General features: G+C 44.5%; 1 protein-coding gene across 6 annotated transcripts in view; it reads left to right on the plus strand.

Annotated features, from left to right (window-relative positions):
• LOC144082532 (alpha-1A adrenergic receptor-like) overlaps positions 1 to 15,712 on the plus strand; it is a 121,507-nt gene that overhangs the window by 83,473 nt on the left and 22,322 nt on the right. For 4 of the 6 annotated variants that reach the window (XM_077609759.1, XM_077609757.1, XM_077609762.1 and 1 more), the window contains 2 exons: positions 1,211 to 1,321; positions 15,123 to 15,287. The gene's annotated coding sequence lies outside the window, so the exon portion shown is untranslated. Of the gene's footprint in view, positions 1 to 1,210; positions 1,326 to 14,114; positions 15,288 to 15,712 lie in introns of those variants that run through there. The other 2 variants (XM_077609758.1, XM_077609761.1) reach the window with 2 other exon arrangements.

The raw sequence follows: 15,712 nt of genomic DNA on the forward strand, positions 1-15,712 counted from the left end.
CGAAGCCCACATGAGCTCTTCTCCCCATTGTTCTCATTTTCACTCTCATTAGCGGACGTGCGGGGGTGCTGCTGAGTGGGGGGTGCTGGGGCCCTGCTACAACACCTGTGAAAAAAAAGTGCCGCTTGCGCTCCATGCGGCGCGCGGGGGGACTGACATCCGTGCCGCACGGGGACCGGGCCGGTGCTCGGGGTGCCGGTCTAGGCTATATTTGGGTACGGGGGCGCACGGCATGTGAGCAAACGGAGGTGACGCCCGCCCTGGAGATGCAAGTGCGCGAATGTGACCGACGCACCTGAGGATGGCGTCACCACGGCAACCGTGCTGCTCGGGGAGAGGAGACCTGTTGTCAAGCGCGCTACGAAACCCGTCTGATCCACAAACCTCTCTGGTGACACCTAGAGGACGTCGGTCGGAAACAGCCTGGTCGGACTAGCGCCAGTTTTTCACTTTTGAGTCGGGATGGGTCACCGGGGAAGACGTTGGTCTCTTTTCCCAGTCGATACTTTGTTTGGGGCCTATGGCTCGCGGACCGTACGTGGCTCTTTGGATGGCTGCGTATGGCTCGCGAGCCACATAGGGCTCTTTGGATGCCGCAAAAATGTAGCTTTAGCTTCGCTGTCATCGCCGCAACAGCGTAACAATGTTGTTAAAGTCATTCTGAGACTTTTTTTGTGCTAAAATGACCTGGAAAAAAGCATAGATTTGAATGTATTTTGATTTTTGGCACTCATGGGATAACATTTAAAAATATGAATTCTTCATGGCTCTCTGTGAAAAAGATTCCAGACCCCTGTCTTAAAATATGAATATGACACATGAGTGGCAGAAAGTCTATCTGTGGAAAAACTATAAGCTAAAGGAGTATTTATACAATCGTTTTTTGTAGCAGACGAGGGAACGCGTTGAAGTAAAAGATTCCTTCGGAGCTGCATTTTCTCGTGTCCGGAACATTTGAGTCTAGCCTATTAATCGAATGCAGCCATGGGAAGCTTGTAAAAGGCCATTGGTGGAAGCTTTTAAAAGAGTGTTTCATTTGTTTCTGGTAAATCTTTAATGAAGCCCAACGCTGCAAAGGAAGATTGAAAAATATGAAAGTGCGCAACGTGGAACAGCAGTTGGCCGGCTTTTATCATGTTGCCTTAGAAATACATGATTAGCGTGGAGACGTGGGCACCCTCCGAGATAAAATGTCTTGTGTCCACTCTAGGAAAAAAACCAAATGGTGCAGGTGTGTTAAAAGACTGCGCCGCTTTCTCATCTCTAATGGCTTGGGCTTTGGAACATCGACTCATTCTGGAGAATTACAAGTCAACTACAAGTAGGTTTGTGTCTTATTGTTTATTGACATGCACATGGATATTTTATTTGGACTTATTATTATTGCAACGTTTGGTGTAGATATGCTCTGAAACAAAAACATGCACGTTAGGGATGTGACAATACTGTCATCCCTCCAATATCGCGGTTAATGTGGACCAGACATAATCGAAAAACCGCAAAGTAGGGTCACCCCTATTTAAATAAATAAATATTTTTAAATTTGTCCTAGTAGCAAGAGTGGCTTTTGGTTAAGAGTTTCAGCGTGGATTTTCACATTTTTCTGAACTTAAAAAATAATAATACAAAAATAAAAAATAAAAAAATAATTTAAAAAAATTCAGCAAAAAAAAATGCGCGATGTAGTGAAGCCGCGAAAGTTGAACCGTGAAATGGCGAGGGAATACTGTATATTGAAACAGCCATAAATTGCGATACTTTGTTCGCCAAAATGTTTTTTTGCTTTGCTTCCAGCAAGAATTGATAGAAAAAAAGGGAGCCACAACGGCAGCATAAATTTTCACGGGTAAAGTGTCCGTTAACTCAACATTGTGACGTTATGGGAAACATGAAAACTCGTAACAGAGTAGTCGCTAAACATGCCGCCGCACCGCATTGTTCATTCTACGAGAACTGGCCCCTCTATTGCTATTTATCGTTCTACTGTGTGGGTGTCATTTGGGCACCATAAACCATGTTTCCCCCAAAATGCTAAAAAAGAACAACGCTAAAATATCTGACCGTGTCGTGGGTTACCCACGCAAAACCACAAGAGGGGGAGGACGGCGACGATGGCTGAAATAACACCAAGTTTGGCCGTCTCAAACACACTTTTGCCGTTTGGCTTTTAAACACTGGAACCAAATACCGTCTTTGTGTGAAAACACGGTTTTCAAACTCCGACGTGTTTCTTCTCGCGGCGGTTGCTTTTTGTCGCGAACGGCGCGAACGGCTTGGAGTCGCCCGTCTGGCCGTTATATTGGCGTAGCCAGGCGACAGCTTTGGGAAGGACGTGTGGCTGAGAGTATAGAATTTGCCGGGTTATTTTGGCCGCTTGCTGCACCACTCGTGCAAGAAAGACAATCTTGGCCACCCTGGCGCCTCGCGCAGATAAATTTACCCGGCGTTGGAGCGCTTCTTGGCTGCTACGAAGACGCCACATACAGCAGACTTTGTTAAATGTCTGTCTCGGCAGCTTAGCGAAAAAGAGAAGACTGTGCGAATGTGTGTTTACATCTCGACTCCAATGCTGTGAACTTGGTTTCGCGGTAGCCAGATGGCGTTTTAGCACGCGAACATGTACGCCGCCGTGATGGAAATACGCGTCGCCAAAGTGGCTAAAAACAGACACGGTATACGCTGATCCGATCTGACGGCGAGCATCTTCTGCCTTTCCGCGGGTGCTCCACACCGGATTTTTAATGGCGTTTCCGCGCTGGGTTGCGTTTCTTTCAAACTGACGTACACTGTAAAAAGTTGCATAACCGCTCGTTTTCCTGGTCTGTTTTTTTGCGGACTGTACTTCGCACCGGTCAAAGAATATACAGTAAAGAAGAAAAATATAAATAAATGTATACCGTGTTTTATGCACTATATGGCATGCCTTCAATGAATGACCCATTTTGAGATTGGTTTGACATATAAGGTGCACTAGCATTAGATTAAATTAGATTCAACTTTATTCATCCTGTACTCGGGGAAATTCACTTTGTTGCAGTAAAACAGAGAACTAGTTGGGTACAATTGCGCACTACTCTCGTCTTTTCTGCGCACAGCAAATCATATGGAGCGCACAAAATAAAATCCCTTTCTTTAGCTGTGAGGACGACACGCAAACCACTCATCCGCCAGGCCGCCCATTCATAGATATTAATCATTACATTTTATTATTACTAAATCATTTATGTGTAGTAGACATGCACCTGCGTATGGCAGGTGTGATACTGGTGTGTGCGCATAGCGAGCAATGATGATGTGGCTCACACCGGTACTCAGTGTGCTCAGGGAGGTTGTCTTTCTGCCCAGACAAACAAAAAATTAGAGGGAACATTGGTTGGGTATGGGTTATATACGTATCCATTAAGATGGAACTGCTCTAACGGGAATTTTATTGCATGATTAACCAATATTGATCCATATAAGGCGCATGGCCAGACTTTCAGAAAATTTTGAGGACATCCAGTAAAATATGACAGACAATCGGACAGATGGACAGCGCCCCTAGGCTTTAAAAGTCCCTGTGTAATTATGGTTAACCGCATGTCCCACGCCTGGGCTGACTGGTCGGCTGGGTGCTTTCCCTTGGACATTCCTGCATATTTGTATTGTTCACTAGGTATCCTCATCTGTAGGCCATTTTTGGGGGGCCCATCCTGTGAGACAGGTATCCGGGTTATGATTTTATCCTCCAGGAACTTCTCTTTCTGAGAGTGCGTCGGCTTTCCTCGGCGGTCGAAAGGAAGAGTAAGTTACCAAAGGCTAACGTATCCAGACAGAGCTCATGAAAAAAACAAGCTGTCCAGGATTGCTCGCAATCAATATGGAAGGACAACCTTTGGCCACAAAGCTCGGAGGACGCCGACCCGTAAGTCCGCCAGCCTTTAGGCGCCGAGCCAGCCGTCGCCTTGGAGACGCAACCGAGCGGAAGGCGAGAGACGCCGGAGTTAACGCAAAGTGAAAAGAGGAAACACATAGACTTGGATCCGTGTCAACGGACAGACCGACCCCGAAAAAAAGCTAGCTCGTTGAACCGGAACGCTTTAGAAAACATTCGGGTCGGTGCAAACATCCACTGGAAGTTCATCGTAGTGATTAATACGCTTTTACAAGGATTCGTCAAAATTATACGGGGATTGCGTCCTTCTTGTTTTGCCCGACAAGAACCGAATTTTCTCGCATATAAGGCGTATTTGGCGCCAAAAAAATGATGACTGAATCCAGAGTACAGCGTATATGCGCATAAATTAGACTTGACATCCACGAAACTGCAAGACGAAACGCAATGCGGCCGATACGTGTGCGGTAGATTGGTCGCCGGTCTTTTGGTCGCGGTCTTTTGGTCGCGGTCTTTTGGTCGCCCCGTCCGCGACAACGGGCGACCAAAAGACCGGCGACCAAAAGACCGGCGACCAAAAGACCGGCGACCAAAAGACCGGCGACCAAAAGATCGGCGACCAAAAGACCGGCGACCAAAAGACCGGCGACCAAAACTCCGGTGATCAATCGACCGTGTACCGGCTGATCTGGTCATTTATTTTAAAATAGAGAAAAGATAGACAGATAAAACGCTAGATAAAATTTATTTTGACGTCTATGAACGAAATTCAAGAAAAAAATAAACCGGATCTTGCACAAAAAGTGACAAAAGTCACTTGTGCCTGCCATTGCTCGATCTTCCTGTTTGTGCTGCTTTGCGGTTGTTAGGTTCATTAATAGATATACTACTTTAATATAAGGAAGACATCGGAGTTCATTTATCCAGCGTTATCTTGCAAGTGAGAATCAATCCTAACTCGTCCTCATTCTCCAGAGACCAATCCTCTCCTGCCCATTTAGTTGCATTAGAATCAAAACAATTAAGGTTATCTTATTCAAAACTATTGCATAAGCGTTAACCCAAACAACACAATTAAGGTCAAAAAACAACTGCAAAAACAATTGCATATCAGGTAAACCGACAATTAAGGTTGGAAATACAAAACAACTGCATAAGAATTAAAACAAGCAAGCGTCCATTCAGCTTTTCGTTTATGGCGTCCATGTCTGGTCTACATTAACCGCGATATTCGAGAGATTACTGTATACACGTACGTGCCTCATGTTGGAAATCTTGAATATTTTTTCAAGAGGACGCAAATGGCCTGACTGTGAACATTTGTTCGCTCCTCTGTGTGACGTTTCCAGAATGTCAAATTCGTTTAACGTGAGCTTGAATTTTTTTATTGCTATCTACTAAAAACTAGGGCATCTAGCTTGATGTATGTTGTTATTCAGATGAGTAGCAAAAGTTTAGGGTAAAAAAAATAGTGCCACAGGAGAGGCACTTAAAAAAATGGAATAATCTGTACTGTTATTGTTGTAGACGTAGTAAAAAAAATGGAGCAACTTGCAAGGTGCAAAACAAGGAGAAAAAAGGAAGAGCAGAATAGGTGTCGGCTTGATATGAAAGCTTCCACTACGACTCTTTGGCACTTGCTTTGCAATTTGCTTGACTAAAGGATTCAAGAAAACTGTCACTCAGGAGACAAATGACCTTTTCAAATTGGAATAATTTCAATTCTTATCTTGAACTGTCACAAATACCCCAACTCGGTTTGTTTTTTTGTTTTACACCTGTCAGCCGTAACTACTATATTTTCTCACGTATACACCGTATTTGTAACAACTCAGAATATCTCAGAAATTCCACGTGAGATGATTTTTATTAAGATTTTCCCTTCAAAGTAAGACATTTGTACATCTTGTTAAAACCATGAATATGGAGGTGGAAATTGTGAATCAGGAGGCGGCTTATACGAGAGCAATTGTAAAATTGTGAATCAGGGGTCGGCTTATACGAGAGAAATTGTAAAATTGTGAATCTGGGCGCGGCTTATATGAGAGAAATTGTAAAATTGTGAATCAGGGGGCGGCTTATACGAGAGAAATCGTAAAATTTGACAATTTTAAGGGTATGGCTTATACGCAGAGGCGGTCAATATACGAGAAAATATGTACATTTATTTTTTAAACTCCATCTGGACTACATTTCATGTGAATTTATTCTCCCAAGATTAGACGTAATGATGTATCTGGTAATGACACGGGTCGTTATTATCCGACAAAAGCTAGCGACATTGACGAGAAATAGTAGACATTTCCCTTGGCACTCTGACAGCTTTTTCAGGTCTTTTTTTAGCCATTTGAGAACATCTGCCTGGCAAGTGAGGGGGACGTAAATGTACAGGATATCCTGTTGGACTTGAAACCCCAATGAAAGCCAAAAGAATATCGGAATAAGGGCGCTCATGGGTAATGCCTGTCGGCGGAGGCATGACGTTCGCTTGGTGCTGAGGCTTGCTTAAGAACGCATGAGTAGGCCGTGTGTGTGTGGGTTTATGTGTGTTTGTGTGTGTGTTGTGAGTGATGTGGCGGAGAGGGCAGGGGGCTCATATTGAGCGCAGGTGTGCCGTAAGGAGGGGGCGGGGTTATAAAATGGCAACCGGAAAAGTTAGCGCGTGTAATTGCGGTGTGCGCAGTACGTGTTCACACAGGCATTTTTGGGATCCAGCTCGCTAACTACTACTCTGTTAAGAATTGGTTTTAGGACGTCCATTATCCGTGTGGGATTGACCTTATTTTTCGGACTATAAGTCGCACCAGTCAAAAAATTCACAAGGAAAATATCGAAGTAATTTGGATTTTTGGGAGGGGAGTTTTATTTGATCAGAATCCAAGAACAAATATACTTTAAAGTAACTTAACTAATGGCATTTGTGGGTCGCATAAACGCGCAATTAGACAATGAAGTCATGTGTATTGAACATCTGACAGAAACTACTTGGCATTTTTTGGAGACGTAAAGTGGCGATTTTTTTTTGATCATGTCAAAAACGGGTCAAGCTCATTATCATTCCGACATATATTGATAAAAACAATAAAATATGTTTGTCGTCAACACTGGCATGGACAAAATTGCCAAATCTCTCCAAAGAGGGTTAGACGAAATGACAACTCGGTATTGGCCCTTCATAAACATCCATTCCTCTTCCACGTGAATATGGATCGATTAATTAATATCACACTTAATGAACCCGCCTCACGGTCACTGTCGAAGCTCGATAACATTGCGGGATGCCGTCCCGCCATTGGCATAATCCAGTGGCGGTCCGTGCATTTTCTCATAGCGCCTTCAACGAATCAATCCAACCCTCAAAAACTATTTTATGGCTATAAAACCTCTACTGCAGCTAGAGCTGCGACACATAAAAAATAATCAATAAATCAGTGCACAAAAATGGGGTAAAATCCACATCCTAGCAGCATTTAGTGATTAAATACAAACACTGGAGCTTTTCAGATATCAGAACCGGGCCCACAATTGAAATATTATTTAGGAATATAGCCATATTTTACTCACCAAAAATCCTTTTTAACTGTACACAATATCCATCCTCCTTTCTTTCTTCCTTCCTTCTTTTCTATCCCCATCGAAGCTAGTGCTGAAAGTTGAGCCTGTCCTGTCGTATTTCTGGCATAGTCCGTCTTGAAAATGGCTTTAAATCAACAAAACAATATATTTGCTTGTCCAGCTCGCTCCAGATACAGTTTGGTAGATAATCATAGTTGGTGAAAGCGATGACGTATCCCTACGCCTGCGACAATACATTGTGGTGTTGCCAACTCGAAATCTGATTGGTTAAAAGCAACAGTCTTGTTTAATGCAACAGAGCCTGCAGAACTGATTGTGAAGGCTTTGAGGCAGATTTCTGACCCTGGCAACAAATAATGGCTGAAATGTGATTGGTTAAATGCTTCAATATGAAAACACACATCTGGAAGCAGTGCAACCAGGGGGAAAGCAATGAAAGGAAGCTAACAGACAATTTGGAATTAGTATTGATGGACAAAATATAATATATGATTCAGATATTTCTTAGGCCAGCAGAGAAGGCCTTGAAGGCCCCGACGGCCTGCCACTGGCATAATCACCTCCCCTTTCCGTTACTGAAAAGCAGACTTCATGGGACGACTTTGACGGCTTACAAATAGCAAAGCATTTGAAGTTCATCAGCGAAGCGAAGAAGAAAACGCCAACTGGGGAGCCTTTCCTCGACGGGCGGCTTTAACCCGCCGACGTCCTCCGGAGACCATCGTTGCAGGGGAAGCGCGACAGAAAGTTAGACGGAGCGCGGAGAGACAAAAAGTAGCGAATAACTGTCAGGAGGCAGCCTGTCTCCTTCAATGCTAGGTGTTTGTGCTGACAAACGCACAAAGGCAACTACACAGCCTTGCACCGATCCACGATGGCACGCACATGCTTGCGATGCTCTTTGTCTGCTTCCAGGCACGCAAACTGTCACAACTTGAAGCTTTTATACAATCCTCGAGTAGCAGTCATTTGGCAAACGCCGATTAACAATGCGCCTCCAAATCCAGCGGCGCTGACAATATCTCACGTCTATCCATCACGCCGCGTAGACTCACTGGAGTGCCATCGAAATTCCTTAATCGGCAGGAGGATGAGAAAATACCCCAGAAAGGTCAACGCCTCGGTCAAGACTCGTTGTATGCGTGTGTGCGTGTGTGTATGAGACAGAAAAAGGCTAGCGGGGGTGACATGTACGGGGGGTTGCGGCTTTATTGCCCACTTCTACGAAGACACGCAGACCAATGTCAATATTGACCGTCAACCACTCGTGAGTTTGGACGACATTTTCAGACTTGGTTGGTTGCGGGCAAATTAAAATCCTGCCGTCATCGCACATTTGGCCATGCACGCACATGTCAAGTACATGTGTAGCAAATTCCATCCGACGGGAAGAGGCGGTGAACCCGGGGTCACCTCGGAGTGGCTGAAATTCTGCGAAACGGACGGGAGGAACAGGACTTGGAAGACGCCCCAACGTTTCGAGGCCAGTCGAGCTGAACCATGCTATGGCTATACGCTAAACGGCCCAGAGTTGGGTTCCACATGTCTGCTCGTCTCCAAACTTAAACTTTTCATTGCACGATCTGTGGGATCTTTTCATAAAGTTCACCAGGATTCAACGAACAAGGCGTGTTCAGACTAAACATGAGGTCTGCGGAAAGTTGCGTGACGGAAAGGGGAGGAAGCATGGAATCGTGCGGCGACATTTTGGGTGAGGACCATGATTTCCATCCAATAAACCCCTGCACCTTCTGCAGTTGTTTACAACGTTTATGCCTTCCTGTTCATTTTTTATATACAATGGCACCTCTACTTACGAAATTAATATCTTTCAGAGGCGGTTTCGTAACCTGAATTTTTCCCAAGTTGAGTCGCGTTTTGCATTACTGCTATAATTCATTTCAAGATTATCAATGCCACCCTCAAACTTGTCCCCATTACAGATAACAACATTCATTTACGAATAACAAGGGTATTTATTCACGGCCAAACACACGCAGAACAGTACGTGACAGAAGAAAAAAGTAGTTATAACAGTAAGTACTGTAATGAAATTGTAAATCCAGGAATCCTACTCCAGAAAACTTACACCAGCATAGAAAACATTGAGATTAATGTATATGCCGTATATGGCCCGCGGGCCGAGGTTGAAAAACATGTTCACACACGATCCGGGGGCGGGGCGAGCGCTTCGGCGAAACGTCCGTTCCGCGAACTGTCCGTCGGCGAAACGTCTTTCGGCGAATTGTCCGAGCACCGGCAATGGGAGCTCTGGGTGACATCCAATGAGAGGCCAGGGAAAATACAGCACGCAAAAAGTATATTTACGTCAGCTAGTCTAGCATGGCAATTTCAAAAGAAAATGCAGTGTGTTTACGTCCCGGATGTTTTCTTTTTTGGAGATATTTTATTTCGCAACTTGAATTTCATTTGTATCTTGAGGCAAAAAAGTCCCTTTTCTAAGCGGAATGTTTCGTAAGTAGAGGTACCACTGAATATAAACAGAGTTGTCAGCGAGAAACAATTCAACAGGCAAAGAAGTGGGGAAAAAAAAGGCCTCCCGATCATCTTTCCTTTTGTTCTGAAGCATTAATCTGCTTTTCTTCCCGTCCCCAACTGCATGTTTTGATCCGCTCTCAGATCACCCCCTTGACGGCAAAAGAAATTAAATACATCAGATTGAGGCATTTCCCCCTCCACCCCATCTTTACGCCTCCCCCGACACCCCCGCGCTCCCCGAGGCCGAGCTTCTTCAATAGATAAGCAGCCAATACATTCTTTATCGCCGCGTTCTCCATCATCTCCATCCATTTCCTCCCGCCCTCCTCGCCGCGTTGACTTTAATCCCAGCCTGGCGGTGGATGCGTGTCAGAGATTTAAATCCATTGTCGAACACGCTCCTCCGATCCCGAAGTCTGTCGCTGGTGGGACCGCATGAATATTCATAGAGCCCCCCAAAAAACAAAAGACAGATCACGGCGTTTGCCGTGTAACGGCAAGCGTCGCTATTCAATTCTCTCTCTTCTTTCCTGCTTCCGCCGGATTAGCGCGTGTTAAACATATCTCAGACAAACAAATCCCAACTGTAGGCATTCAGTCGGGGGAAGGGGGGGGCTAAAAAGTGACGTTTTGCTAACGCGGGAAAATCGGCTTTTTGTTTCACGCCGTCAAGCCTGGGAAATTTGGGCGAGTATTAAAAAAAAGAAAAACAAGATCCGGGGGCTGGCAAATTGGTACGCGAGGCTGCTGAAGAAAATGACGAGGTCATCAACTGACAACCGTAGGAGAGGAAATTGGGATAAAAAAATTATTGATTTTTTTTTCTTTTCTAGGCTGCTTATCCTCATTAGGCTTGTGGGGGAGCCGGAGTCTCACCCGAGTGACTTTGAGTAAGAGTCAGAGTGCACACTCGATTGGTCGCCAATTCAACGGCAGTCAGAATGGTGGATAATCTATTAAAAACCCTTACTTGTGACAAACTGTAATAAGGCTTGTGATAGAGATAATTCACACATTGGGGTATTTAGTTTTTTTTCCTAAGAAACATTGAGGAGGTGATAATCATTTTGAAATGATAGACAGCTACCATCACGTTGAAAAAAATATATGTCACAACAGTGAGATTATGAAGAACGCGCTCCCTAAATGGATATAAAAAGTACAGTTTTAAGTGGCCATTCCAGTAGAATTTTGCCTTTTGGCTGACGGAATTCTGGGAAATTTTTGAGTTTTCACTTTTTTTAAAGTGTTTTTATTCTTGCACGAAAGGGCGGGTAAAGGCATCATTTTGTGCGGCCCGAGAAAGTAAATGATGAGTGCCGACTTTCTGTTTTAGGATCAAGTTAAAATGAAGAGTATAGATGTATATTAAATTTCCTGATTTTCCCCCTTTTAAATCAATAATTGTCATTTTTTAATCTATTTTTCCGTGTTTTTAGTTTAAAAATCATTTTGTAAAATCTAAAAATATATAAAAAGCTAAAATAAACATTGTTTTAGATCTATAAAAAACTGAATATTCAGTGCTTTTAATCCGTTTATAATAATAAAAAACCTTAACATTATATCTAAATGGTCCGGCCCACTTGAAATCAAGTTGACGTTAAAGCGGCCCGTGAACCAACCCGAGTTTGACACCCTTGCTCTAAACTCTAGCTATGATTGCCTTCCCTTTTTCTCCTCATGCTTTACGATTGGCTGTCCACCGATTCAGGATGACCGTAGTCAACTGGGATAGGCTCCAGCACCCCTCACAACCCTCGTGACACGATAAGCCCTTCAGAAAAAACAATGCAAGTCTGAATATTGAGTCGTCTTTTGGAAGACTAACACACTATTCTGAACGAAAGCGATTGTCGCAAGCCAACGCGGGTTATCGGCGGGGCTATTTTCTCTCCAACTCGTGTCAAAACAGATTCGGCGGGCGGGCCGGGCCGTACGGCAACTGTTTGATGAATGCGTCGGAACAAATATGGGTCAAAAGCAAGCATCCGACAATACCGGTAGCTTCTTCTTGCTTGTTCTTCTTTCTTCTTTTTCATTCCCTTTGTGCTTTTCTTCCTTTCAAAGTTTGGCTCAGCGGTGGCTCTGCCGCACCACAGGTTGTGTGTGTGTGTTTGAGTGCGAGTGTGTGCATATATGTGTGTGTATGTGTGTGTGTGTGTGTGTGAGAGAGAGAGATGCAATGTGACAAGCGCCTGCCTTCATCCTCTCCTCAGACGGCGCAATGTAGCGCAGCGCATTCCCCAGCAGACTTTGGGTCTGGTGTGCTTTTCATCTTTCCTTCCACCCGTTACTTCTTTTTCCTCTCCCACTTCTTCCCTCTCTGTGCTCCTCTTCTTATCGCTCGCACAGGTGGGGGGGGGGGAAGAAAGGAAGAAGAAAAAAGGCGCCGCAGACGAAGGAATGAAAGGGACACGATCCTAATTAGAGGGGGGAGGCTGAGACAAAAGTGAGGGGGATAACGAAGGGAAGCCGCGATAACGCGTGTAAAACACAAAAGCCTTAATCTTAGAGAGCGTTTGGAGGGATCGCTCTTTTCTTTTTTTTTTTTTTTCCCTCAACAGTGATGCCAGAGAACACTGAGGGGATAGGATGTCATTATGATCACACAGTTGACACCCTGTCGTGGTGTGTGTATGTGTGTGTGGGTGTGCGAGCACACACTTGTGTTTATACGTACACAACAGTACATAGGCCTATAGAGTCACTGTATGTGTGAATGTGTGTATAATTCTGGACTACGCAATGTATCTTAAACAATAGAATGACATTTTGTTTCATTTTTAAATCTTATAAAGTTAATTACTCTTGTGTCAATGGCAAGTCCAGTTTTGAAATACCGCATTTTTGCACATATATATTCACGATTTCTCTCGTATAAGCCGCCCCCTGATTCACAATTTTACAATTTCTCTCGTATAAGCCGACCCCTGATTCACAATTTTACAATTTCTCTCGTATAAGCCGCCCTCTGATTCACAACTTTACAATTTCTCTCGTACAAGCCGCCCCCTGATTCACAACTTTGCAATTTCTCTCGTATAAGCCGCCCCCTGATTCAGAATTTTACAATTTCTCTCGTAGCAGCCAACCCCTGATTCACAATTTTCACCTCCATATTCATGGTTTTAATAGAGAGTACACACATTCATGTTTTATTTATTTTCAGCAAAAACGCACCCGTAAAGATTGACAATGATGTCCAATGAAGTCTGCAGTGAATTGAGATCACTTTGCAATTGGTAAACCTCCAATTTTTTACAACATCTATCGCTGTTAATGGCTGTCAATGAGTCAAAGATGGACTTTGTCTTAATTGACGTCTTCTGGACTTGAATCTTCCAACTTTTCCAAACCTTTCCAAACCCTTCCAAATCCACTCTTGGATTGTCGAATACTGAAAACATTTTTTTCTGAGATCTTCTGCCCATTTCTGGTGACAAGTGGCCGCATATTTCGCCTTTTTTCATGCACTAATTTGAGAAAACTCCGCAGGATGTCTTTGTAGAACTGCCGGTGGATCGTCAGCCTCACCATGAAAAGCTAATTTGTCGCTCTTTGTTTCAAATAGAAATGCGACCGCATTGACACACCTCGTACGTCGCCATTAAATTGTATTCCTGGCGGGTGTCCTCATATTTCTGGCAATTCCTCAATCCTTCCCATAAAGTTTGGCTACCGTGAGTCACTTTGGACGAAGCAAAGCTGCAATCGCAGTCTTCCCTTAGGTGATGCAGACAAATGTCTTGTTTGTTCACCACTGAACGGCCATCATTCAAAGGGGGTGTCGGAGGGGGTGCATGCCAACACAAACACTTCTACCCAAATGCTCAGGGGAGAAGAATATTATTTCTAGGTGGCGAGAATATTACGGCGCAAAATCACAACTGTCGCTCAGAGCTTTTTTTCCCAGGGAGGGGCGAGACGTAAGTGAATCACCCTCAAAGATGGATGGCTAGAAGAATCGATAAAAAAAGAGAGAGAGAGAGAGAGAATGACAGCAATCCGATTCCCTATCCTCCATTAATAAGCAGCCGCTAATCTCTTGATGTGATTATCCCTCTCCCGTTCTTGATCCTCGTGCTCGCTCCATCCTTAACGATACGCCCCCCTGGTGGAAAAAAAAAAGTGGCAGTCAAGACTTCCACTGTGTTCTTCTGCCAAGCTCGTGGAGATCTTCCAGTTTGACTATTTTTATTTGTATTTTTTTCGTTAGCCGTAGCCGCCTCTGGGCAGGTGTCGAAAAAGCAACCGACGGCGTTAGCGCCGAAGCAGGCGAACGCGTTTTAAAGAGATTAGGAGCCGTGCCGGCGTTCAAAGCGCTGACACTTAATGCTCTCTGAATGAGAGGTGACGCGCGATGATACCGATCGTAGCCGCCGCCGCCGTCGTTCGGGAGGTTCAAACGTTTATGAAAATATCCGCCAGCGCGGAGGATTACCAGCGTGCAAAGAAATGCAACAAGCTCGCCATTCTAGTTATTTCCGTCCCCGATGACAGCTTGCCAAATGATTTTTTTCCGCTATTTGATCAACTCGCCACGCCAGGTTTCTATGGAAACTTGTCTAGGAGGGTTCAAATATGCCACTCCGCCTGAGATACGTTTGACAATAACGCGCCACAAATCGGGTTAAAGTCGTCCGTCCGCGTATTCGGCTTCGGGAAATTTGCAACCGTGCGATTTTTGCCGGCTTTCATCGAGTTTTGCGCCTGGCGAAGAGTCCGATAAGTCGATTTTGCATTCGTCGGTTTGTTGAAACCAAGCGGCCAAGCCGAGCACTTTTCAGCCCGCTGTATTTTCGTGACACCAACTTGGTTGGTTTGCTGTCTCCATGGTAACGCTTGCTGCCTTTCACCTGGCTCGTCGGGTGATCGGATCGCGAGAACGCGATTATCGTCCCTTGTGGAAAAAAAATGGCCATTTTTTTTTGCTTTCTTTTTCCAGCGCGTGCACACTAACGCTTTCCTTTGCACTTGCGTGTTGACAAGCCATGTCTCTAATCGGATGAAATGTTCCCTTTGAGCTTTTTTCAGTCAGCGGAGGGCTCACTTGGCAAGACTTGAATCAATTAGTGCTTCTTTCATCGACAAATGAGCCAACGGCTGCTTTAACTTTGACAAACTACATCCGCGCCTGCTCTTTTTTTTCAACTCCTTTATTTCTTTTCAGCTGCGACGCCAACATCTGGCAGCCCCTCGCCTCGGTCCTGGCAACCTGGCCGGCAGACCGCCGCTGTCGCCCGCCGCCGCCCCTCCTGCCCAGCTCAGCCTTTGGCGTGCCTGGTGGTACGGTTCCGTCTCCGCTTCCTGAGGGCCTTGATGTGGCCGCCAGCCGGTGCGTGATTTATTTCTTTTTTTTAACAACTTTGTCCTTAGTTTATCCCGCTCGCTCGCGCCGGCCGCCATTGTTTGACGTAGGTTCCCCCACCCGTGGCGTTACTCTCGGGCAACATGGCGGACGTCACTGTGTAACTTTAGAAAAGGTCAAGTGTCCAACCACATGATAAGCTCCTCAGAATAGATGACACCTAAAAGAAGGTGTTTATATATGCAAATAATATAATTCTTAGACCTTTCATAATGCTGAAAAATTATCTGTCAACTCAGGTTTTTTTTACTCACTAGGGCGATTGTTTAAAAAAAACCTCATGATTAATTTGTTAAAATAGTACCAGCCTTCATAAAATGCCTCCTCAAATCACAGGTTTATATTTAATTTTATATTTTTTGTGCACTATGATTCAACAGACAAACTAAATT

This window comes from Stigmatopora argus, chromosome 9, assembly GCF_051989625.1.
Source record: "Stigmatopora argus isolate UIUO_Sarg chromosome 9, RoL_Sarg_1.0, whole genome shotgun sequence".
In the NCBI taxonomy this organism is placed as follows: Eukaryota; Metazoa; Chordata; class Actinopteri; order Syngnathiformes; family Syngnathidae; genus Stigmatopora; species Stigmatopora argus.